The sequence below is a fragment of the Chelonia mydas genome, chromosome 1 (assembly GCF_015237465.2).
Source record: "Chelonia mydas isolate rCheMyd1 chromosome 1, rCheMyd1.pri.v2, whole genome shotgun sequence".
Classification (NCBI taxonomy): domain Eukaryota; kingdom Metazoa; phylum Chordata; order Testudines; family Cheloniidae; genus Chelonia; species Chelonia mydas.
In genome coordinates this window covers 279,465,732-279,492,727 of record NC_057849.1, presented here as the reverse complement: position 1 = coordinate 279,492,727, position 26,996 = coordinate 279,465,732, and the positions used below count along the sequence as shown (strand labels likewise).

General features: G+C 43.5%; 1 long non-coding RNA gene across 1 annotated transcript; it reads left to right on the top strand.

Annotated features, from left to right (window-relative positions):
* The first annotated feature begins 3,019 nt into the window (after positions 1-3,019).
* LOC122466071 lies at positions 3,020-26,685 on the top strand. Its single transcript, XR_006291295.1, has 3 exons — positions 3,020-3,059; positions 25,630-25,672; positions 26,638-26,685. It is a non-coding gene; the product is annotated as an uncharacterized LOC122466071 (long non-coding RNA).
* Positions 26,686-26,996: the final 311 nt, after the last annotated feature.

Genomic DNA, 26,996 nt, shown 5'->3' with positions numbered 1-26,996 from the left:
ATATTTCATAGAAAAATAGCACATACGTAGTGACATTACAAGGAGAGTTATGAGTAATCCTCCAGCCAAGAACACAACCTCCACAGACACAGGAGTGCAGACATTCCTGGCTGGGATTCCTGTCTTTTAACAGCCACACTTGATACTCCTAGATGGTCTGTTGACTGACTCTTTGGATGGCATCATGCCAGATCACAGGCTTTTGCCCTGTTTGAATAACCAGGCCATGATAAATTTAGATGTGTAGCCTGCAAGCCAATACTGCTAGGGGCATATCTTCTTCCGGAAGTAAGTCTGTGCCAGCATTAAAGCATTAACACCACACGCCATTTTACACTTGACATCTGTGGACACAGAGTATGTGACAAAACGAACAGCAACAACGAAAGAGGAAAGGAAGACATGCAGTTTATAGGCTTGGCTGGAGGCCAGTAGAGGGGATGAATTGCAGCTGGGGCCCAGGAAACCCATTAAGAATCCTTGAGGTATCTCTGTATTTAATATGAGAGCACTCTGACTTCAGGCATTCTATTTCAAGGCCAACGCACAACAGGACATCACAATAACAAACAAGTCAAGCCGGCAGAGCACGACACAGACAAGTTGTTCACATACACACCTCCTTGCCCACCAAAAGGTGTCAGCCTGCAGAATATGACACAATCCATTTTGTGAGGAGCAATGTCCAAAGAGTACACACAGTAATGCTCTATGGGAAGTGCCCATAATTGTGTGGTGCACAGAAGGGAACAGCTCAGATGGCTCTTAGCCAGTCTGTCATCTGACAAGCTTGAAACATCCAGCAGAAAAATGAGATATGCACTGCCCTTAAATGCCCACTAGCAAAGCACAACCAGCCTTTTAAGAACCATTTGCCTCTTCAAAGGGGTCATTCCACCAGAATATACTCACCCATTTACTGACATTACTACTTTTTCTTGCCATGAATCTCTCAGTTAATAAGACATAAATTATACATTGTATGTATCACTGTGATAATTCCATATTAGGTACTAATTTAAAGGCATTGTATAAATCAACAGCCAGAATCACAAGCAATCAGGAGATACTCATCTTCTAATTACAGCTTAACCCAGGCCAGCCTTAAGCACAAGCAAGTAGCCACTTAGCGACCCATCGGGTATGTCTACAGTGCAATTAAAAACCCACAGCTGGCCCGTGCCAACTGACTTGGGCTCTGGCTCAGGAGCTGTTTAACTGCGGTGTAAATGTTCAAGTCCAGGCGGCAGCCTGAGCTCTGGAACCCTCCCACCTCAGATTCCTAGAGCCTGGGCTCCAGCCCACTCCTCAATGTTTGCATTGCAATTAAGCAGCCCCTTAGGCCAAGCCCAAGTCAGCTGGCACGGGCCAGCCACGGGTGTTTAATTGTAGTGTAGACATACCCTCAGTTTAAAACTTCTGAATTCACAGGCTGGCTCTACTTTTCCCTCCAGCAATGGAACAAAATAAGGACAACCATCAGATCGCCACTTCTAGTACAGGGCCAGAAGGATAGGCTGCTCTTGGCCTGAATTCCCCTCTTTGGAAGCTAAAGGTCCCACAAATTGTAAGGCAGAGAGAGTTATCGGACGATGGATTCCACAGGTAAGCGTTATAATTCAAGTTACAGAACAATACATTTCTGGACTAACAAATGTCTAATCAGAGCAGGCCTTTCAACTCACCTCTATAAAAATAAATGAGAGAAATCATCAGGTGGCATACTTATGGGAACTATCCTGCTACTTCCAACACACTAAGGGCTTGTTTACACTACAGCCAGGCCAGGAAACCTGGTTCCACTTTGTACTGTAAATGGGACCTTATTTCTCCAACTATGTTAAAGCCTTGGCTATCCAAGATAAACAAGGCCTTAGCTCGGTTTGGGGGAATAGTAATGGCCCATTCTACACTGCTAAATGAAGGCACACAGTAACCAGGACCATCACCAGAGTTGCTGTGTCAAGTGTTCTAAAAGGCAGCCACAGAATCCAAGAATGGGGTAGAGGTCGATTGCTGCATACTTTCTGGGCACTTTGGGGGAAATTAGGAAATAAAGCTAAGAATGACTTTTCAATCTTCTTCCAGAAGTGATCTCCACCAAATTTGCTTCACTTTACAGACTTCTCCTGAAAGAGACCGTAAGACTAAAGCAGCATTGCTCTGTATTATGTCCCATCAAGAACCTAATGATCAATTGGAAAGGAATTTTTATTTTCCCCTGTGTGGCATAAAAATCTCTACTACTATCACCTAACATTTAACTTCTCTCCCATCTGCAAACAATTAACATTTAATTTCTAGGCCACATCTCCACTTGCAAATTTAGGTCTACTATTGCAGCTGCAGACATGGTAATCCTCCTCAGAGTGAGGAAACATGATGCTAAAACATCCAGATGCTGTCTACACAGCAATCTCCATGTTACTACCACCAGCAGAGGTGCAAACCAAGTGAAATTGCAATTGTGGCAAAATCCTAAATTTCTCATTGTAAACACAGCCCTAGGGAACAGAAAATAGTTCACTCCCTATCCCTGTTCCTTCTTTTGACTGTCTGCTCAGACTGCCAACATTGGCACTGTTTTCTGATGTGTGAATGCTAGGAATCAGACGGTAACTGAGGCCACCAGTCTATTTTACATAAGACACATTTAGGAAAGAAAAAGGAAATTGATTTCTGGGGCTGACATTGATGAACTGGTTCACGAAGAAGCAGCCTTGACTCCCTTCACACTCCTGAATGCTGAACAGTTAATGCAAACTCACAGACATCCCAGAGGAAACAGTGCAATACTGAGTTATATAACAGGCTTGGTTAAAGAGATGGATCCATCAGCTATCATTACTGTCCTGAAGACATACATGCAGCTTTGCTGGTGGACAGCACAATGTATTTGGAGGGGAAGGATTATTATAGTCAGAAGAGAGGTTAGTGGAAATATTTCAGACCTCAGAAGACAAGAAGTGTACGATGTAGCAATGTAAAGGATGAATATTTCACAGATTATCTCCCAGAAGTGTCTACCAAGATCTGATCCTTTCAAATCTCTTGCTCTGGTTTGTATTTATGCTTAAGTAGATCCGGTCTTTCACTTTTGAAAACAGATGATGGGCATAGAGAACTTGGCAGTGCAAAAAGGAGCTCTGACTTATGAATACTATGCATGCCAGTGTTTTAGTGGATTATGTGGTCTTTTTGAAGCAAAGAGGGAGGTTATTGCAAGAATAGGAGGCAGTATTTTAAACAGTCACAGTCAGGATTTGAAGCAGCAAACAAAGGTCACTATGACTGATTTCAAGTCCCAATGAATAATGTTTTCATATTTGGTACCTTTGGAATGCAAATCAAAGGAAACAATAGACAAAGACTGCCTTTGTCTTGAGTCACATATTACTGTACAAATATAGCCTACCAGTAAAATTACCTCTACCTCCTCCTTTAGCCTGTGTACTAGAACAGAATGAATACAAAGAAAGATTACTGACTTGTACCTATTCTTATCCATATGGTAGATATTACAAAACATCTTTTTTCCCTTCATTAGTTGGGCCAACTCTTGGGTACTGATTCTGTTTGGGGGGAAAATTTTTACAAAAAAGTAGAAAATGGGGTATTTCCCTGGGCCTCATCTGGTGAGTTCCACTAAGTGAGGGCCATCTTTGATCATGATGATATCCTCAGGTCCTCACCTGTTATTTAATACATTCCAGCCAAAACATTCACAAATCAGATGAAATGGCTACTGGGAACAAGAGTGGAAACACTTGCCTATCATGGCATTGATCTTAAAGTCAAATTAGTCAACACATTGTCAGCTACATGTAAGTACAAAGTTAAGCAAACTTGGAATGAATCTGAAAAAAAACAAAAAAACAAAAAACACAAATTGGTGATTACTCACATCCTCTCTGCTTGACATTCTCAATACTGAATTCCCTGATTTGACTTAGTTTTCTTTGTTTGATCTAACCCCCTCTCTATTCCCAGGACTTTGACTCCTCTTTACTTGGGCTTAATCAGTTAGAAAAATGCATGTACTCTGCTCCTGTATATTGAGAATGTAGTTCTGAATCCCAGGGGAGACAATAGCCCTGTTAGTAAATATTAATCTTTTGTGATTCGTTTGTGCATTAAATTCATGACTCCTTGGCCAAAAATACTGAAATCCTCTCTGAGTTAGCTAAACTCTAAATGCTAAAGAGTGTTTTGTTTAGGATTAACGAATGTCTAATCGGAGCAGGCTTGTATCCAATTATCCGCTCTGTTTTTACTCTGAGCTTTAACTGAGACACAAGGAATGTTATTGATAACATGAATATTAGCTGGACCTTAGAATGTTATTAAATAATGGATTGTGTGCCTTTTTACTCTAACCCTTGACCCTTAGGGAAATGTGTCCAGAGGCCCAAAAAGGAACTGCTTGTAACTGATTTGGGGCAGCTGTTTTCTATGATCAATACAATAATCTACGGAAAGATGCTTTTAGCTTATCAGACATTACTTTAATAGGTGATTTCTGTCATAATGACTTGGTTATAGATATGTTTTATAATTGATAATATAGTGGATGATAAGCTAAAGACATCTGCTCAATCAGTTGGGTAAACCAGATACCATGAAAAGCAGTCATGGTAAATAGGTCATTTCCTTGGTCTCTTTTCTGTAAACATGTGCAGTACATAAAGAGATGCCTGTTACTCGATTAGGACTGTAATGGACAAAAATGGTGTAACTGATAAGGGATACTCCTAAATGCACTATCTATAATGAGAAGATTAGTAACTGACTAAATGGACAAGGAACATTTGGTATTGCAGATATGTTCTATAATCAACATAACAGCAAACCATTAATGTATGAGCATTGAGACCTAATTGTAGTCACAGATGGTCCCAATGGTGCTAACTTAGTGTTATTGGCTTATTATTCAAAATAAAATCAAGCATGAGAAAGGATTTTTGTATATGAGAAATTGAGGTTTAGAAAGTTAATTACAAATAAATTTGCCCTCATGTCTCCAGTTTAAGATGTAGCCCTTCAGCCAGTCAGAGCTGGCAGCAAGAAGGGCTGGATTCAGGATCAAGGGGTTCCTTTTCAACAATACAACACAAAACCAGCTCGAGTCCTCACCCAGTGATCTGGGACAATTACACTCCATCCTCCTTGGCACCTCTAAGAGGCAATACTTCCCCTCTCGCAAGCACAAACTCTGAGTGTAGCAAAAACATTTAATAAAAGGAGGGAAGTTACTCAGCATTAATTTGGGAAACCACCACAACTAAGGTTCATAAACATAAACCATGAGCAAAAGACCCACCTCAAGTAATTTGGGCAGTGTCCTTTTCTTCTCAGGTTCTTAAGACCAGCAACCCAAAAGTCCCTTTAATGTGCCCATCCCTCCTCTGCACCCCACTCACAGTTGCTGTCCTTGGTCTGTGCAGACCCAGAGTTCAGAGGTTCATCTACAGAGTTCACCTCCCATCCTGGGTGGAAGGGGGGGCGGTAAGGAGGCACCTTACATGCGCCGCTGCTCGGGCACTCTATTGCTGCCCCACCGGCTGATTGCCGTGCCTCTCTATGGGGCTCTGCTCCTCTCTGCCAGCCGCCCTGCTTGCTGCACCTCTCCACCAGCTAGCTGGCCACTCACCGAGAGGTCTTCAGGGCCCACCACTTAACACAGTTGCCAGTGATTTCAGCTCTCTGTGATTTTCAGTGAGGGAGCCTCACTGTTGGTGCACTCTGGGCAGTCTCTTGCATCAGAGACAATGTCCCAAAGTAGGTCTAATACTTAGACCTAGGTATCAGTGATTTCAGTTTTGCAGTATGCAATAAGGCTCCCAACTGAGTCTAAATTAGCTCTTTTAATAGACCATAGAGAGAAGAAGGGTCAAATAGTGTCTAGGAACCTTAAACAAGGCCCACCCACCCTCAACTCATTGGGCTTTGGAACCCATGTCCCCTGCCTAGCGAGTGCCATTCAGTTGAGAGTAAAAGTCCCTCCGTCGGGGTATGCCAGGTACAGTTCTGTTGCCCTTGATTCACACAACAAGCATAACAACCCTTTATTACTCCTGCCTGAATAACAAGGAGACTGGGGATCCAACCCAGCCACAAGTGATCATTTGGGCAACCAATCCCATTATCCTGAGCACCTAGGCAGGGTGGGTGTGCCCATGCAAACCTCTCCCGTTATGCAGAGCTCTCCCGTCAGCATAATAAAACCACCTTCCAGCGAGGCGGTAGCTCTGTCGGCGGGAGAAACTCCCACCAACATAGGACGGCAGGGCACACTGGTGCTTAGGTCAGCATAATTTACGTTGTTCAGGGGTGTGGCTTATTCACACCCCTGAGCAACATAAATTATACTGGCATAACGTGTAGTGTAGACAAGCCCTAATTCAGAGATTATTCTGTAATGGAGACAGTGCTTTCACTCTCAGTTTGATACACCTGAATGGCATGCCTCCCACAGCAGGCAGGCTCTCCTATATGCATGGGTGACAATCAGGATCCAGACACCCCAAGTGGAGAACAGAAGGTTTAGGCCCCATGATAGAGCAGCTGAACCAAGTCAAGGTCTTTTATTAAAGCCTGTAATGTTCTAAACTTAATAATCAGTATGAGATATGTACGCAGGCTACGGGTATGAATTTGTATAGATGTAGAACTGTGCTCATAAACTTCGGTTCGACCTCACACCAGCACAAGTGAGCGAGAGGCACTTCTTAAGCCAGGTGTTTATGCAAAACCAGACTAAACTAATGATTCCTTGTCCAACCCAGATGGGCCATTAGAGTTAAATGGAAAGATATTGAGGCAACTGGGACTTTCCCCACATTGAATATCTATAGTGACCGAAGGGTGGAAAAAAAGTCAAACTTGCAAACCCATTTTAAATGGAAGGGATTTGAAGGGAAATCTGTTCAGAAACCAAGGCGCTGTTTCTGGGCAGGAAGCTTTCCCTGGATGCTGGACCCCCCCACCCCGTAGCTAAGGCAGTGGTTCTCAACTCTAGTCCACCGCTTATTCAGGAAAAGCCCCTGGCGTGCCAGTCCGGTTTGTTTACCTGCCACGTCCGCAGGTTTGGCCTATTGAGGCTCCCACTGGCTGTGGTTCGCCACTCCAGGCCAAAGGGGGCTGCGGAAAGGGCGGCCAGCATGTCCCTCGGCCCGCGCCACTTTCTGCAGCCTCCATTGGCCTGGATCGGTGAACCATGGCCAGTGGGAACTGCGATCGGCAAAACCTGCGAACGCGGCAGGTAAACAAACCGGACTGGCGCGCCAGGGGCTTTCCCTGAACAAACGGTGGACCACAGTTGAGAACCACTGAGCTAAGGGATATGGTGGAACACTATTCAAAAGAAAAATCACTAATTTGTATTAGAAAAGTTATATCTATTATGAAATTGTAATGCCTGAGGTTGTCTCTATGTTTATTTTCTGAGTAACTTGTCTATGTTTGCTCTCCCTTACTATTTTTGTCTCGGAATCTGTGGTTTTTCCTATTAACTAAACCCTTTGTTTATTTTTACCCAAAACAGGTCTCAGTAGTGCAAATTGCATGGAGAGTTTGTGTGGCAAAGTGAACTGATCTGTGGGGCTGGTTTTGTGCCTTTGGAGGTGACAAACCAGAAGGGAACAGTGAGAGTATCTGGTACTTGAGAACTCAGGGAAGACAGATTTGGGGAAACTCAGGACTAGAAGGGCTGTTGGTGTCACCCTGCAAGGAGTAACTAGGCTGGTGAAAGCCAAGGTGAGACCTTGTGCTTGTGGGCAGGCTGTTGATGTCAGGGAACTGAACAATAGCAGCACAGCATAAAAGCGGTGACAGAATCCCTGACTGGTCTGGTTGATCCCTAAAACATCACAGCATGTCATCACTGCCATATTAATAAGATCTCCATGACACAGTTGCCAATTTTCACATGGTAAATAAGCACCCCGACTTTCACAATAAGCCAAAAATCAAGCGAATGCCATTTCAAAACAAGGCCAAAACAAGCCAATCCCTAAGAACCCCACTACTCTATGTGACTAGATCCCCCCGCTGGGACTGTGGTGGGCCCGCTGTGCACCCCGACTCTCTCCCCCCTTTGCCCTGGCTTGCCCGGAGCCGATTAAAAAAAAAAAAAAAAAGCAGCAACAAGCAACAAACCAAACAAGCCCAATTTCTGCATTTTTTTTTTTTGGCAGGTTTGGCATGTCTGCTCCATGACAGAATAAGTTATATTACATCAATCACCGGTATATCCAGCAAATATTCTAAGTCCTCTCAGGAAATCACATTGGCACCAAAATCTCCTTGCAGTCTCACATGCAGAATAGCAGAGGGGAGAATTAAAGAAGCCTTGTGTCGCTGTAATTTCATCATTTTATGCAGCTTTTGGAAGGGATTACAGGAAATAAGATTTGAACTTGGCTACCCTTTGGAAGGCCATATACACTGTACTTACAGCTCCCCCAAAAAGCAAAGAAGCCATATGCACCACATTATGCCCATCCTGGCTCCACTAAGGGACCATCTTCTTTGATGCAATTTATACTATGGGATAATTTAAAGTAATTTCTACCTATTTTGGCAAAAGTACGTTGAGCCCCAGATGGGGTGGTCAGACCCCTGTGTTTCCTTCTGTTTCCAAGTCCATTTATGCCTCTCCAGTGCTCCATACGTGCTTGGTTGGAATAAATCTGCTTTGAATTCTATGTAACATGCTGTCTAAGCAGATGTGATCGTGTCTTTCTCTAGACATGCCTGTCCCTCAGAGGGTAAGAGCTTGCTATTGCTACCAGTTAATGGAGCGATTCCATAAGTGGCAGAGGTCTGTATTTTTTACGCTGAGGATCAGAGTTTCTGTCCTTGGTGATGACCAGTAGTGAGACTTGTTGCTTTAAAATATAGATGTAGAAATGTAGAGGTTGCTCCTGAAAACAAAAACAATACAAAAATACCTCTATGGCATGATTGAAAGAGTAAGTTTTCTGACTGCAATTGAGTGAGTGAACTGACAGGAACAAAAAAAAATGATTTGTCCTTCTCTGGTAGAAAGGTTGACTGCTCTATTGAGACCTAATCTTGCAAAGGGCTGTGTGCCTCCTGGGAGGTGCTAGGAGCCCTCAGCGCTCCCTGACTTTAGTGAGAGTTCAGGATCCTCAGCATCTTACAGTCAGTGGGACTGTGCACGTATGTAAGGGCTTTTCTACACCAGGGGTTCAAGTGAGCAAAGGAGATGCAGCGGCTACAATAGTTATTGTCATCACAATAGCACACATACGCCCCAGTCCCTATTGCTGCCACTGCACTGATGTCTCAGCTCTGGCTATTGCAGCATCGGCACCTGGCTCTTCATTCCGACACTTTCCACGCAATTGTTTTTAACAGTTTTGTATAGTAGTTGAGGAGGAGATGTGGCGATTGAAAGAAAGGGACTTGACCTAAAGTACTTTAAAAATTGGGATAGTTCACACATGCACTGACAATTTAATATTTTAAGAAGGTCAACTGATAGACTTCTGAATTGGCAGCTTAGCATCAAAATGTCAATGGTCTATTACAACTGATCTACTGGGCACAGCTAATTGGTTTGTTTACCACGACTGGATATGTCCTTGGTTAAAAGCTCACCTCATTCTTTTTAAAAAAGAAGGGAAGTTCAGTCTGAGTTCCCTTAAGGCATACAGAAGCAGATTCATAGACTAGTCATTTGTGGTTATATTTGCTGTTGTCAATGGAATGCTTTTCTGAGGCTATGGATATTGCAAACTTATTGTGAAATAAACTCATTACACTTTATCTCCCATGGTAGAAGCATTTATATACAGAGAGCTAAAACACAGGAAACCCTTCCGTTACTAGAAACTGAAAATATTGGAAGATGAAGACAAGAAGCATTTGATATACATGAAAAAAGGTACTTAAGTAGAACCATCCTTTCCATCCATATTAAGTCAGGAAAATGTGTGGTAAAAAAGGTGACAAAGTTACTAGCAATTTGAGTCATTTTTTCTGGCAATTATGAGTCACATGGTGCACCTTTTTATGATTTAGGCATTATCCCTTGGTCTGATCCCTATCCCTTTATTCCCCCCTTCCCACAGTGCACGCACGCAGGGCTTTTGAGATTGCTTTTGCAGGATGTCATACACCTGAACCTTTTCTGCTAGAACTGCTTAGTGGCCATAAATGATCATATTAAGCCATATTTGAGAAATCCACCATACAGCTCTGATAACTCCATAGTATCCTAAGCTCCTTGGGAGGCAGGATATTAGGCCATTGAATAATTAATGGAATGACCGTGCTTTCTTGTTGAACACACTGGCAAGATTCTTTCCCCTGGAGACCACACATGCTTCATGGGTTAATATTGTGTTTTAATCTACTGCTGGTTGCGAGAAAGCTATATCTGTACACTTTACCACTCACAAACATCAGTGCAAAAAGCCAACATATTATATGTGAAATAAGGGAGCCAGTTAGTGTTAGGCAGGTAAGCACTAGCAAGGATGATGCTAGATTACTGAACTTAAGTGGGTATTGAGAAAGTAGAAAGATTCCAAAGCATTGCCACAGAGATTAAATGACCTAGAAGAGGAGAAATGAATATGCACAGTCTAGAGCAGGGGTTCTCAACAAAATTTTTGGTGGCCTCAAAGTGCGGCCACCAACTCTTGCTGGTGGCCGTGCTGACAAATTTTTCTTAAGATACTTAATTAACTTTAGGAAAAACAAATAAATATGCACACACACGTTCAAATCATTGTAATTTATTGAATCTTTTTGCAGACTCAATAATAAAAATAATGTACAGTTGTCTCTATTCTTTACTGGACCTAAACAGAATAGAAACACAAATAAGGTGCTCTGTAGGTTCTTCTCTTTTTTGTTGTTGTTTCTTTTGCTTTTTTGGTTGCCTTTTTTTTTTTTTTTTGGACTTGCTAGCTAGTAAATTTGCTGCTGTGAAAAGTGATATTAACAAACATACAAATATCAATTTTCACAGCAGCAGACTTACTCAGTCCTGGCAAGCCCAGGGACAAATTAAGCCTTAGATGGGGAGGTCAGTACAGGGGAAATAGGGGATGGGGGGAATGCATGATAGGCCAGCAGGGGCAGCAGGAACCAAGGGTGATGGGGGTGTGAATTCTGTGGGGCCAGAGCTTGCTGCCCACCACCCCAGGGCTAGAGCCCAACCCTGCCATCCCCAGGAAGGTGGGGAACTCACTAACTGCCTGCTCCTCCAGCATTTGTGTCTCTGGGCAGGGGGACAGGGTCCAACCCCTGCTGGTGGCCCTGGGAGAGAGACCACTGCTTTGCCCCCCCCCCCCCATCACTGACCAGGAGGCTGTGGCTGCAAGAAAAGCCCCTTGTGGCCACTGTGGCCATATTTGAGAAACGCTGGTTTAGAGAAGAGAAAACACAGAAAGAGACAGTTATTGCTGCTGTCCCCACTTTGTTCCACTCTGGTAGAAAAAAAAAAAAAGGAATGATAAATGAAATAACTAAAACACAGTTAATCCTATCCCGCCTGCTCCTGGTCTCCTCCCCACTCCCAGTGTGGAGAGCACTGCAGGGGAGAGAGAGGGCATGGCCAGAACACACAGCACCTTGGTGCCTGAACAAGTTAGAGGTGCCTCAGGATTGCTCTAACTGTCTGAGGTTAAACCAGGCCCCAGTTGTTCCCAGGGTTGGGGGGACTGTCAAAATGGCATAACACAACCTTTGCCCCTCTCCTTGGGTATTGCACCAAGTTCAGTTTGGCTGCACCCAAGGATCTAGCCCATTATATCTATGAATACATAAGACTCTAATAAACAGTTTCAGTAAGCATCAGAGGCCAAAGCTGGATCATCTTATTCACATGGGGCCAGATTTTCATGGTGCAATTTTGTGTACATCCATCTCACATAGGTAGACCTCCGGATACACGCATAGCAGAGGCCTGGTCTACACTTAAAAATGACCTAGCTACATGGCTCAGGACTGCAAACAAATTTCACACCCTCAGAACTGTAGTTAGATCAACCTAACCCCCAGTGTAGATGTGCCTCAGTCGACAGAAGAATTCTTCCTTCACACTAGCTATCACCTCTTGGAAAGGTGGATTACCCACATCAACGGAAAGCCCCCTTCCATCAATGGAGGAAACATCTATACTGTGGTGCTACAACAGTGTAGCTGCAGCACTGTAGTGTAAACTGTGACCTACTGTACCCACGACATCCTGTACCCCCATGTTCACCACTTTTATATGGTTATGATGTATTTCATACAACGTATGCCTTGTGAGGTATCATTTGAAAACTCATAATCTACTGAACGTCATTGTCCTGTTATAATGTGTGTATCAACATTGTATATGGAGCTATGAGGTTGTACTATAGGATTGTTACCCAGAACTAGCACTCCAGCTAGGTGCTAAAAGGACATTACTTGCTTAATCAGAGATTCACCAGCAGGGGAGCTGTAAACAGGAAATTTACAATTCACCTGAAGGACAACTGGCAACCCACATACACCATGGAACTGCCTGACCCAGCAAAGATTTTTCCAGTACAAAGGATCAGAGTATAAAAAGGAGAGACAGTGACCTCCTCATCACCTCTCCTCCCTCATCTTTACTCTTGGCAGCAAGGTCACTTGAAAGACATACATGCATCATTGCACTGGGGGTAGTGGTCCTGGCCTGGAGGTTTTCCAACCAGTACAGACTATTGAAAATTTTGGGGTGAGAGAAACTTTTGCTTTTTCAACTTATTAGCCTTGGTAAAGTTTAGGAATTAGCTTGGTAAAGTTTAGGAGTTATCTTTTTATTTCTTTTGTAACCAACTCTGACTTTTATGTCTTACCACTTTTAAAATCACTGAAAATCTCTCTCTAGTTAATAAACTTATTTATTGTTTTATTTAAACCAGTGTGGTTGGCTGAAGTGTTTGGGAAGCCTCCACTTGAGACAACAAGGCTGGTGCATATTCATTACCCTTTGTTGGAATGATGGACTAATTTATGAGCTTGTATGGGCTAATGGGCTACTGAACGGTACAAGATGCCCATTTCTGGGGGCAAGGCTCAGACTGAGGGATATGCGGGCATCACCCTGTATCTATTCATGTACTCGGCTGGGAGTGACTTTGTATGCTGCTGGCTGTGAGTGAACAGAGCCTGGAGGGGTTTGTTGTTCACTAGCAAAGCAGTATAAAAAGGTATCCCAGACTAGAGAGCTAAGGGGACACAGCAGTTCAGGTTGCTTCCTGGGGAATGTCATATAAACATACCCTCAGGGTTTGCACCCACACAGGTCAGTCACATACAGTATTGCAACAGGAGGATGGGGAGGAGAAATCAATGGGTCAGCAGTTGGCCTGAAATCCATAGGACTACAAACAAGAAAGATTGTGTCTTTGGAACATCTGTCCTTTTCCTAAGAAGAAAATGGAATGTTCTTTATCCCCAGAGTCACTTTAAATTCCATCGTGCAGGGTGGAACAAAAGGCACTCAGCATTTTGCTGGACTGTGCCCTTAAATATCTGAAGGATTTAAGCATCAAAAAGAAGGACAGCTGCTGCCTAACATGGGCCAAAAAGATATAGCTAGAAGCAATGGGGTGAAGCTAAGCAAAGGAAAATTTAGACTGAATATCAGAAAAATTGTCCTAACAGCAAAGATCTATGAGATTGTAGAGTAGTTACCTAGTAACTAAACACTCGACTATTTAAAAATCAGACTGAACAAAGAGCTGGAGAACACAATGTAGGGAGCAATCCTGCACTGGCGGGGAATTGTCCTCTCTGGATAACCTCATAAGTTTGTTCAATCTCTTACTTTTAGTATTCTCTGTTAACCACAGCTTTGTGTGCTCCATATGCTCCACAGAGCTGAGCTAATAAATACACAGCCCTTCCCATTCTCTTTGCCAAGTCTATTTTATTCATGCCTAGTTCCCATTCTCATTCTTTTTGCTGCCATGCCTTTGAATCCAGTGATTGGATGCTGACATTTAGGGTGATCCCATTCCTGGGTAACTGTAAAATGTAATTAAAAAACTGCTTGTTTGGTATTTGCTTAGATAATTATTGTAATGATACTGACATCCTTGGTAAAGTACTTTCAGATGCATGGATGAAAAAAGGTACAATATAAGTGCTAGATCTATTATTATTATTATTGACAGTGGGGTAGCCTCTATGGTCACCATAGTCAGTTTCTGAAATGTTAATATGCTTGCCACTACACACAAGATAAATATACTTTTATAAGGTAGCCCAACTACTCTTCTGCATATCTCAGGACAATGGTTATGTACAGCCAGATCCCTCATTTAGATTTCTGTTAGACATTGTTCACCACTACGACGGTGATCAGATAGCAAATGTGAAACATCTGGACACTTTTTCCCAGCGAGGGGGGAAGGAGAGAAGGTTGCCTAAATAAGTCAAAGCCCCTAATATCCGGACATGTGGTCACGCTAACCACAACCCAGAGTATAAGCACGTAACCAGTTTAATGCCATTATTCTCAATTATTTTATAAGAAAGAACAGACCAATTTCTTATCATTATCCAATTCCATTTTCCACTCATCACTATCCCTTTATTGGAAAAGACTTAAATATCTCCCTAAATAGGATTTTCATCACAGGAGAAAAACAGCAAACTGAGCCAGATGAAAATGACAAAATATTACCAGAGTTACAGCAATTACTGTAGCATCCATTTCCCTCTTTTCTCCCCCTTTTGCTATTGTCCTTTATTTTAAGCCTGTATTGATTTTTATTATCCATCCCTCAGCATGCTCTTCCCTGGGTTGCTCAGATGTTTACAGGAATTTAAACAGACTTTCAGAAATGGTTCTCTCAGTTCTGAAGGTTGTTTAAAAAGGACACTGTCAAGCTGTTTCTTCATCTTTCAAGGTGTTTCTTCAGTTTTGATTAAAAAAACCCCAAACCCTCCCTGTTAATGACACCCTTTTAGAAACAGGATGTGATTTTATCTTGACTGGATTAATGTCAAGAAAGTGACTAAGTTGATACCATCAGGTTTATTTTCACTTGTTACCTATGCCAGAATTTCAGTCATTGGTTTCCTGAAGGAAAATGCCCAGTCGCCAGAAAACTGCTACAAATGAAAACATTCCTAACCCTTTAGTATAAACCCAGGTCTTCAGAAGTGAATGTTGGGGGCAGTCACTTGTTTCTGGTTTAGTACATGGTTTCTTTGATCTTTTGGGTACCAAAAAAATCCCAAACACACACACACACACACTTGAGCAAGAGACAAGCTTTTTTGTTAACTGCACGTATTTAAAGGAAAGAAATACACCTCTCTCATGAGAATATTAAAATTAGAAAATTGTGCTTGTTCACGTAACTACAAGCAGCACACTCATACTCAACTGCTATGATTGAAGCTAGATTTTAATCACACATAATTTGACACATTCATGCTGCAGTATTCAGTAATTAGATGCTATTTGCTACCCTTGAACAATAGCTACTGTATATGTCAGAATAACTATGGAAGCATGTGGTAATAAGATAAGAGCAGTGTATAACTGCAGCAAAGTAAAAGTGCATAACTAGATGAACAGGTTTTGTACAATTGAATGATGTAGTGAGAGATATAAGACTTTAAAGCTTACCATACATGGCACAGCTATTAGTTTATCTCTGACATAACATCTTTTTCTTTCTTTCCCCTGTACTAATCATACTTTTCTGACTTGTTTATTTATTTCCCTATGATCCATTTCCTACTACTCTTCTTAGTTTTTTTTATCCTTCCGTTCTTTCTCCTCTTTTACTTTCGGAAGCTTCTCTCACATGTCAGTTCAATCTCTCTTTTCTACGATACAGTCACCAATCTGGACCAACAGCATGTAGTGAGGATTGTAATACAATGATCACACACAACAGTTCTTTCTCTGCTATGTTCCAACAGACCTTGCCATTGCAGAGAAGGGAGGTCATAGCAAATATTTCCAAGTCAGTTTACCAGTTCATAACATACAAGTTGTTGTCACCCCCATGTCTTACTCCCCAGTTTAGAGGGAGAGTACATGGGCTTTTTTGGTGCTAAGAATTCAAGATGATTCTCTCTCCTGTGCATATAGAGTGACTGTGAGGCAGTCAGTTATTTCAGTGATTCACAAGAGTGATCAGGGCTTTATCACCAGAAAGAGATGGTAAAACACAAGAGAAAAATCTTTGGAGCAGTTTCTCAGCTGTGTAAGTTGTCATAACTCCATTGCCTTCAATATTGTTGGATCAATCCCCTTCTCTTTAATGCACGTTTCTTTCAGAATGAGCCTTCCCTCTTTGGACTGAGTTGAGGGAGTCCACTGCCAAATCCAAACAGGCTCAGGTCAACCAAGGAAGCCAGAATAAGGGTTAGAGCACAGTTTTAATTTGTTATTTGTGTTACAGTAGCACCTATGGAGTTCCCAGTTTTTAAAATCAGAACTCATTGCACTAGGTGCTGTACAAATACCTAGTAAGAGACAGTCCTTGCCCTGAAGAGTTTACAGTCTAAATGGAAAAGTATTGTGACGTTGCACTCCATATGCTTTATGAAAATATGCTTCTAAATGTGAATATGATGTAACCGGAATATGCTTTATGCAAAAGGTCTCTTGTAAGGTATCATTACAAAGTTTATAATCTACTGAGTGTGTTCATCCTATTTGTATGCATGTATCATTTTTGTATCTGAAGCTAGAAATATGAAGTATAACTCTGAGGTCCAATTGTAATTATGCAAAGTGTGGGCCATTAATGGTGGCTTAGAATCTTGATGGCTCCCATTGACTAGGAATTGGATGTGAATGGGCTTATTTACCTGCAAGCCTTCCTGTGTATGTGTGGGCTAGGAAGAATGAGGTCTCACAGGACATGTGACCATGTCACATGATACTGGAATCCATCTTAAATCTGGTACTTTTCCATTTAGAAGGAGGGGTGGGGACCCAGAGAGACAAAATATTCCCACCTTGTGCCAAAGCTATAAAAGGGGATGGAACAGAACAAAGGGGACCAGTCATGAGAAAGCCTCTGTTTTGCACCTAAGATGTCTGCTGGAACTAACAAGGACTGTACCGGGAAAAGGATTGGGCCCAGACTAGGAAGGAGTCTAGTCTGTGAAAGAAGCTTATTGGAACATCTGAGGGTGAAATATTATCTGTAATCAGTTTCTTAATTTTTAGGCTTAGACTTGCGTGTTTTTGCTTTATTTTGCTTGGTAACTTACTTTGTTCTGTCTGTTATTACGTGAAACCACTTAAATCCTTTTTTATACTTAAAGTCACTTTTGTTTATTAATTAATCCAGAGTACGTGATTAATACCTGGGGGAGCAAACAGCTGTGCATATCTCTCTATCAGTTATAGAGGGTAGACAATTTATGAGTTTACCCTGTATAAGCTTTATATAGAGTAAAATGGATTTATTTGGGGTTTGGATCCCATTGAGAACTGGGTGTCTGGGTGCTGGAGATAGGTGACCTGCTGAGCAGTTTTTCATTAAAGTCTGCAACTTTGGGGGTGTGGACCAGACCTGGGTCTGTGTTGCAGCAGGCTAGTATGTCTGGCTCAACAAGGCAGGGTTCTGGAAGTCCCAAGCTGGCAGGGAAAATGGGCTCAGAGGTAACTTCAGCACATCAGGTGACAGTCCCAAGGGGGTCTCTGTGACCGAACCTATCACAAGTATCATCACTATTTTATAGATGGGGAACTGAGACACAGACAGATTAAGTCACTTGTCGAAGGTCACACAGGAATAGAGCTAAGTGAAATTTTTTGCCCAAGACTTCATTCAGCAAAACATGCAGACTGGGCAACACCAAAACATTTCCTGAATTCATGTAGATTTTGCCAAAAGCCTTAATATTTTTTGGAAAAAAAACCCAAACAAATCACAAAATGTTTGGCTTTTTAAATGAAACGTTTTGATTTTTCCATTCAAAATGACTTTTCATTGAGATTTTATTTTATTTAAAAATAAAAAAACCTAAAAGTTCTAAGACAATGTGCAGTTTTTGCTTTTAAAATTACCACATGCAGTTCTTCCTGCTGTTCAAAAGAGTCCAATAGCTAAATAGGTCTGGAGTCCCCTAAGTTCCACTCACAGTGGCAGAATTTGCAATTCCTACTGGACAAAATACTTGATATAATCATAATCTTTCCCATCATTTTTCTCATATTCTATCAAGGACCACAATTCCTGTTTCACAGGCCAAATAGCAGAGACACATTTATGCCCTCACAATGCTGATTTTAAAATGTGCTTCCACTGAAAAGTGAATGTAGAAATGCCAGTGTTGGATTCACTATTTGTCTCTCAGTGACTGTAGATCAGAAGTTATTTGGTTGTATTCATTTTTTGACTTGGCATCTGATGGCAAAGCTGGGTTTTTTCCTGCTTGTATATTACTGCCAGTAATAAGATTTGAGAGCCAAATTCTGCCTTCAATTAGATCTGTAGAGTTGTACAGGTGTGAAGGCAAAATCTGGTTCCTCTCCACCTTTGACTGTGGTTCCATAGGTGCAACTGTGAATGAATACAATGTTCTTGAACTAGGTTGAATAGAATCCAGCTCACTCTCTCACCATTTTGTTGGCTCTGAATTGCTAACACGAGTAAAAATTAAGAACTCACTACGGTAATCAGATCTGTTGATTACAAAGCTGCCATGTTTTACATTTCTGATAACTGGCACCTGTGTTAATGGAATTTGTACTACATTTTTAGGAAGAGCCCCCTTAGAAGAAAGTGTGAATTCCAGACAGAATCCCCATTTTGTTCTCATTATTATGATCATGGGAATTAGTACTTTGTATATAAAGCTCAGCGATGAACCAGAAACTCTGCTCTCTTTGCTTACATTCAATATGCCGTAACACAGGAAGTGGTGGGGGATGGTATAATTGAATACACATAAGGGGAAGTGAGTGCCTTAACTGCTTTAGATTAAACAAAACAATCAGCCACTCTGTCCTAGAACCAGTAACCCTAACATATCTACCAGCATGGAACCAACTCAAGAGATCCCTCACTTCAAGCCCTTTAAACACCCCTGTATGTTTTTGAGCTAAGGGTGTAAAACTAACCCTTCCCTAAGTGCTAAACATTCATAAAGATTGTGTATGTAGGAGCATGAATTTGTCGTAAATAAGTTTAGGTTGTTGTCAAGCAGTCCTGCCATAGCTCAAGAGTATGAGTACCAACCTCAGAGCTGACTGTTAGGAAGCAGGGCACAAACCCCTAATTCGTTGTGAGTTCTATACTTAGATTTCATCACCCAACTATCAAGTGCAAACTTCTCTGGCACTATAACAGCCTTAACATGGAGTCACAGACAGTCCCCTTGGGTAATCCAGTCTGTCTCATCACCCTGGTAAACCTACCTTTGTGATAGGTGGTCCCTTATATGAGATATGACAGCAATATTCAGGTTGCTCCCAGTCCCAAGGGACCAGTCACTTACTCCAAATCAATTGCACTTTAAAATCTCAAAGACAATGCTTGTAGCCAATCCTATGGTACAGATTTATTAATAGGAAAAGGAAATGAGAGTTATTTACAAGGTTAAAGCTGGTAAATATACAAACCCAAATGAGTTACAATCTTAGGTTTCAAAAGGTGGTAGAAGCTTCTATAATAAATTAGTTCTAGATGTCTTTTAGGCTAACCCAGGCTAAGCAGCTGGGGTTCTCTTGCTTATGTCGAGAAAATTTTGCCTTCCCCCAAAGTCCAACAGCATAGAGATATAGTTCTTTCTTGTTAGGGATTTTTTTCCCCCTTCCCCATATGCTCTGAGATGTGAACTCAGTTGATGGGAGGAATTCACTTGCATGACTCCTTTTCATTGGGGGGGGGGGGGGAGGAGGATGAGAAGGAGAGGGGGAGGAGTGGAACAAAGTCTGTTGGTTCTCTTCAGTGTGCCAAAATAGTCCATCTGGTGCCTATGGAAATTCCTTGTTGGATGGGATGTAACACCTTCTGTTGGAGACCCACACTTTACACTAGTTAATGTCTCTCTCCTGTCTGGTGTTTTTCACAGTCACAATACAAATGCTTAAATATTACCTTACAATATGGGATAAAGATGCTGGAAGCGAGAGGGATGCATGCAGCAACTCACAAGCATTCAGTAACATCCATAGGCGTGCACACGGGGTGTGCCGGGGCACACCCTAATGCCCTGAGCTCCTAATGCTGCTCCTCCCCCTCCCGCACTGGAGGCTTGGGGGGTGGGGAGGAGGAAGAGGAGGAGGCTGCAGCAGTTGCAGGCAGCGATGGCGGCGGAGCCGTGTTTACATCGCTACTCCCCCCAGTGGCGCGGGGTGAGTGGAGTCGGCCCAGCTCCACCAATATTTGGGGCCGGGTGTCCCCCCCGGTCGCCCCTGCCACCCCCCCACGCCTCTCCCAGCCCCCTCTTGCTGCCCCCCCCACACCTCCCCGGGCCCTGGAGCAGAGCGTCTCTGCCTCTTCCGAGCAGCTCCATGCTGCCTCCCTGCAGCAACTGCTGCCGCAGAGTCCTAGTACTCCCCAGCTCCACTGCCAGGGCACAGTGACTCTGCGCCTGCCCTTCCACCTCAGACCCTTCCCTTTTCCGGCGGGACCCGCCACCAGCACAGGTGGCTCCCCCGCCCGCAGTCACCGCTCCTGCCCCACTCTGGACAAGGAGGCAGCCCCATCCTTCACCCCCAGTGAGGCTACAGTCAGGGGCAACAGCAGGGGAGGAGGTGCACACAGCACCCGCCGCCACCCACCACAGGGGAGGAGAGGGAGATTCCTGGACCTGAGAGGGGCCCTAGGAGCACATGCCGTTACAGTGGTGGGGGTGAGTGGGCTGCTGGGGGGGGGGTGAGAAAGGGGGCCTCCTCTCCCAGAGCTTGCTGCTGCCGGCAGGGAAAGGGCTGGGGGGAGTCCTCCTCTCTGGCCCCTGTCCCGGAGCAGCCTGCCTGCACCCCAAACTCATCCCCAGCCCTGCCCCACCCCAGAGACCACACCTGCAGCCAGAGCTTTCACCCCACCACCGCACCCTCTACCCTAGCCCTGAGCCCCTCCAACACCCTAAACCCCTCATCTCCAGTCCCAGCCAGAGCCCTCATCCCCCCGCACCCTAACCCTCTGCCCCAGCCCTGAGCCCCCTCCAACACCACAACCCCCTCATCTCCAGCCAGAGCCCTCATCCCCCCACACGCCACCCCTCAGCCCCTCCAACACCACAAACCCCTCATCCCCACTCCCAGCCAGAGCCCTCATCCCCTCACACTCCAACCCTCTGCCCCAGCCCTGAACCTCTCTAACACCCCAAACCCCCAAGCCCCAGACAGAGCCCTCACCCCCCACACTCTTACTCTCACCCTGAGCCCCTCCCACACCCAAACCCCTCATCTGCAGCCACACCCCACACCTCTGCACCCCCTCCCATCCCCAAACTCCCTCCCAGAGCCTGCACTCCAATCCCCTGACCCAGCCTCGGGCCTGCATTCCAGACCTCCCCCACCCAAACTCCCTCCCAGAGCCTTGGGCAGGTGGGGGGCGGAGTTTGTTGGGGCGGAGTTTGGGTGGGGGCGGGTTCTGGGCACCAACAAAATTTCTACAAAACTGCCACCCCTCGCCTCCCCAGTGCTACATGTGACCTTTGTTGACTTACGTCAGTCATAGCGCTCTTCCACCCCTGCGCTCCAGCTTGGTTGGCGCTCTTTGTACCTGCCCTGTAAGTGCCATCACGTCATTGGTCAAGGGGATGTCCAGGGGGTGTGTTATAGCCATACAGCTAAGGGTAGCCTAGAATTCCTCCTTACCTGTAACGGGTTAAGAAGCTCAAATAACCTGGTTGGCACCTGACCAAAAGGACCAATGGGGAAAGAAGATACTTTCAAATCTTGGGGGGAGGGGGAAGACTTTGTGGGGTGTTCTCTGGGGAAAGCAGACATAAAAACTCCTTCTCCTCTGAACCATCCTGTACAAATCTCCAATATTACAAAAAGAGTAAGTAAATAAGGCAAGGTGCGTTAGATTACCTTTTGTTTTCAACTTGTGAATTTTTCCTTTGCTAGAGGGAGGTTTATCACGTTTTTTTGTAACTTTAAAGTTTTGCCTAGAGGGGAATCCTCTGTTTTGAATCTGATTACCCTGTAAAGTATTTACCATCCTGATTTTATAGAGGTGATTCTTTTACCTTTTCTTTAAATAAAATCCTTCTTTTAAGAACCTGACTGATTTTTCCATTGTTCCAAGACCCAGGGGTTTGGGTCTTTGATCATTTTGTAACCAATTGGTTAGGATATTATTCTCAAGCCTCCCCAGGAAAGGGGGTGTAGGGGCTTGGAGGGATTGCTGGGGGAAGAGAAACTCCAAGTGGTCCTTTTCCCTAGTTCTTTGTTAAAATCATTTGGTGGTGGCAGCGTTACTTAAACCCAAGGTACAAGGGAGAATTTGTGCCTAAGGAGTTTTTAACCTAAGCTGTAGAATAAGTTTAGGGGGTCTCTCATGCGAGTCCCCACGTCTGCACCCTAGAGTTCAGAGTGGGGAGGGAACCCTGACAAGGTGGGATTTGGTGGGGACTCTGTTCTGAGCAGCGGTGTGGTAATGGGGCTGGGCCGGGGGGGTTGGATATGAGCCAGAGTGTCTCAGGGGCAGTCAGGGGATGGGGAATGGGGGTGTTGGCTAGGGCATGGGAGTCCAAGGGGGCAGGGCAGTTGGGACAGGGGGGTTGGATAGTTGGTGGAGTCCTGGGGGGGTGATTAGAGGGTGGGGTGGTCTCTGGAGGGGTGGTCAGGGGACAAGGAGCAGGGAGGGGGGTTTGGGGTGTGGAGAGGGGTCGGGGCAGGCAGGGAGCAGGGGGAGTTGGATGGGTCGGGAGTTCTGGGGGTCCTGTTAGGGGGTGGGGAGTGGTTAGATAGGTGTGGGAGTCCCAGGGGGTCTGTCTGGGGGCAGGGGTGTGGATAAGGGTTGGGGCAGTCAGGGGACAGGTAGGGGGTAGGGTCCTAGGGAGGCAGTTACAGTGGGGGGGGTCTCAGGAGGGGGCAGTCGGGGACAAGGAGCAGGGAGGCTTAGATAGGGGGTGGGGTCCTGGGGGGCAGTTAGGGGCAGGGTCCCAGGAGGGGGCAGTCAGGGGACAAGAAGCAGAGGGGGTTGGGGGTTCTGAGGGGGGCAGTCAGGGGGCAGGGCTAGGGCAGGGCTCCCTGGGTGCACACCCTAATGAAATGTGCTGCACACGCCTATGCTAACGTCTAAACACATTCTTAGAACCCTAATACCTATTTTTACCTGATTCCTGCTACATATTTGTCAGTGTTCAATTGTGGCACGATCAGGCAACTGGTCTGCCAGCATCATGGGCTGTTCACAGTCTTTTAAGACAAGACACTGTCTGCTCAGTCAGTCACTGACAATATGAGAGACTCCAACAAAGGTCAGCTAATAGCAAATGTACCATCTTCTCAAGTGGCCCACATAAGAGACAAGACATGTAGTGGGATCTATTTTGGGCCAAAGTAGGATTTTGTATACTCCCTCGTCTTGGTCTAGAAGTTCCAACATGACTTAAATTACGAGTGTTTTGGGTGAAACTCCATTCTCAGATTTTTTTGTCTGACCTACAAAGTGCAGCCACATGTTGAGTGGATTGTATTTAGGACACAGAATAGGTTGTGTGAGAGGAAGATATAAATGATTTACTTGGAGTGACAAAGAACTGCATTCCCATTATGACTTTGAGCCTGTAGGTTGCTTCAAAAAAAAAAAAAATCACTAGGGTGATAGCAGCCGGTTTAATCTATCCTTTTATTACTCATCCACTGGTGGACACATTTTGTTGTATGCTGCCTTTTATGTCTACAACAGACACCTGCAGCATACGTAAGCAGCATTAGCAGTTGAGCGCTATAGTCAAATAAGGGTATTTCTTAAGACTCCAGAGACATTCTGCAAAAGATCGCTAGATACAAACACTATTCCTGTATCTAAAAGATCTTTGAGATTATCTTATCTTTCCTGCTACATTCTAGGATCAAAGCCCTGTGACTGAATATAGCCTCCCTGAAGTCATCCTTTGAAATAATTGCTTATAAAGAGTTGACAGAATCCATTTTGCAAAGTCAATAAGGTCTTTGCAGTCCTTGTCCTTAAACAGCCCAATTAGTTCATACTTTCCCAACGCGCAGATCTTTTGAATTTTGTTTCAGCAGCTCTGTCTCATCTTCTGCTCACAGTTTAAAGTAACTATGAAGGAAGATGATCTTTAAAGTCATCTAATAGGCTACTGAGAAATACCCTCCATTGTGTGAGAGAGCTAGATTCCAGCAGTGATTTAGAGACAAAGGATAGTTGTGTGTTTAAGACGTCAGACTGGGACTTAGTCTGTGGTCGGAACCTAGGTCTCCTATTTGACCTTAAGCAAGACTTTTTTTTGTGTCTCATTTCCCCACCTGGGAAAAGTGTCTACTACTACCTCCTGTTTCTCTTGTCTAAGTGTACAACATCTAGCACCCTGGGGCCCCAAAATCAGGTGGAACTTCTAGGCACTCTTACAATGCAAATACGATGTTATCATTGCGGATGACTCAAGTGAGTTAATAGAAAAATCATAGATTACGTGAGTAAAACAAGGTGATTATTCTGTTGACTGTTCCAAAGTACTGTTTTAAGATAAATGGAAGCCATGGCTCTGGCCTATAGTACCCTTGGGTAATGCAAACTGTAATCAGTTCAATTCTTGCTGAGCAGGTGAGCAGAGGAAGGCGTGTCATTTTCATACGTTCTTTTTCATGGAGTTGGTCTGCCATGAATTCTGAATTAAGCCAACAAGGGGGTTCCAAATGAAAACATATTTACATGTTTATAGCTTGAGGACAGCACAGACTGCTCTGTTTTCTCAGAGAAAGCTGAAAGGGCCAGCAGAAGCTTTAGCCAGTACAAGTGTAGATAGACTGAACAGATGGAAAAGGACAGCTTGCCTTTGTTTTCCTTCAAGGTCTGCCTGACTCCTTAGAAACACAAAGTGTTGTTCATGTGACCAGCACAGAACTGGCATTGGAAAAAACAGTGGCCTTGAGTAACAAAAATATTCTCTTACGAAAAGGCAGAACACAATCAAATGAAGACCTGAGGTTTCTCTCTCTCCTTATATATAGACTCATAGACTTTAAGGCCAGAAGGGACCATCATGATCATCTAGTCTGACCTCCTGCACATTGCAGGCCAGAGAACCTCACCCACCCTTCCTGTAATAGGCCCATAACCTCTGTCTGCCTTTGTTTGCCATAAAGCCTTGAGTTATGAGAAAATGGAGAGCCAAAAATGAGTAAATTGACTTTAAGAACAGGAAAAAAAAAACATTAGCACTCCAGCCAAACCAATGAACGACTACACAAGGAAACATTATAAACCAAATACCAGAGAAGTCATGAAGATCCCAACAACGCAGGTATTTTATGTGTGGATTTAGAAAACAATACATTTCCAAAAATCAAAATAAAACAAACCACAAACTAATCTAGCACTGGGGCACATCTTTAGTGGGGAGTTCATTCAAACTGGTATAAAATACATACTTTTTTGTATATTTTTTATGGACTAGGTTTAGTGAAAATATTTTGAAGATGACATATTTTCATTGCTTTAGACACTATACCAGCATTGACACTCATCTGCAGTAGCTTGAAGAGGTAAAGTATGTTTGTTTGTTTTCTTGTTCTAAAATATTAAATGTCCTCAGATAAAATAGGAGGTTTATCTGTATGTTTCTCCTTAGCTATGTTTGTACTGGCATTAACTTAGACTATGGCAGTGTCTAAAGGCCATGCTCTTTGTGCTGGGAACTGTACTTAGTATAAAGAAAAGGAGTACTTGTGGCACCTTAGAGACTAACAATAGTTTCTAAGGTGCCACAAGTACTCCTTTTCTTTTTGCGAATACAGACTAACACGGCTGCTACTCTGAAACCTGTACTTAGTAAGCAACTATCCCTGTCCCATGTGCAAGGAGAACGAAGGAAGACAGGTGTAGGATTTTTTAAAAACCATAACAGTATTTAACCATATTTGTCTAATTTAAGATTTATTCTATACTGTCCTGAAAATTGGTATGAATTAAATACTGTGAGATAAGAGACTTTAGTAGCTGTATACCACTTGCTGGTGATAGTAACATAGAACAATGAGTCATTTTATTCTTTTGTTCTGTATTTCTAAAACCAGCAAGGATACATAGTTATTAGTTCCTCCTTTTCTGTGCATTTTCCCTTACTTGTGTTTGTTACTATTTAAGTTTTCCTTCTAATTTTGTTTTGCTTTGGTTTTGGGCTCTTATTTGTTTTCCTTGCTTATTGTCTCTCTCTAAATGGAAGAGATTCTTGTCCACAGTGATTAAGATTTTAGGGGGAAGTCAATGTAGTGATTCTTTGAGGTATAGCCTAAATTCATCTTGCATAAAAAAAACTGTATGAGTATCTGCTTAACTCCCTGCCCCGACCACCCACTCCAACCCTTCCTGATGCAGAAGTGAAGCCCAAAGCCCTACCTACTAATTAGTTTATGGTTTTAAATCAAGGAACCAGGCTAAGACTTTACTGTTTTAAAAAGAAAAGCTACTTTCTCCATCCTTTTTCCCTTCCCCTCACCCATTAATACAGCAAATTCAGTGGAAGTTTCCTGAAAGAAACTATATATTCCAAGAGTTCATTTGAAACAATCGCTTTGTCGTGGCTGATAAATGCCAGCAAACAAACAAGAAAAGAGTTCTTTGGATCTGGAGCTTCATTTTCAGGTAAGTAATTGTTTTATTCTTCTGTGTTGCTTTTTGAAGGGGGAAAGGTTAGGGCAGATATATGCCTGTGCTGTTCAACAGCAGCCATTTTCCATATACCTCCCCTACACAGATGCTAGACCTGATGCTCCATTGTCCTACACCTTGCATAGTAGCTTGCATTGGAGAAAAGCGGGTATAAAATTCTACCACTAGTGTAAATGAATGCAGACAATAGACATGTAG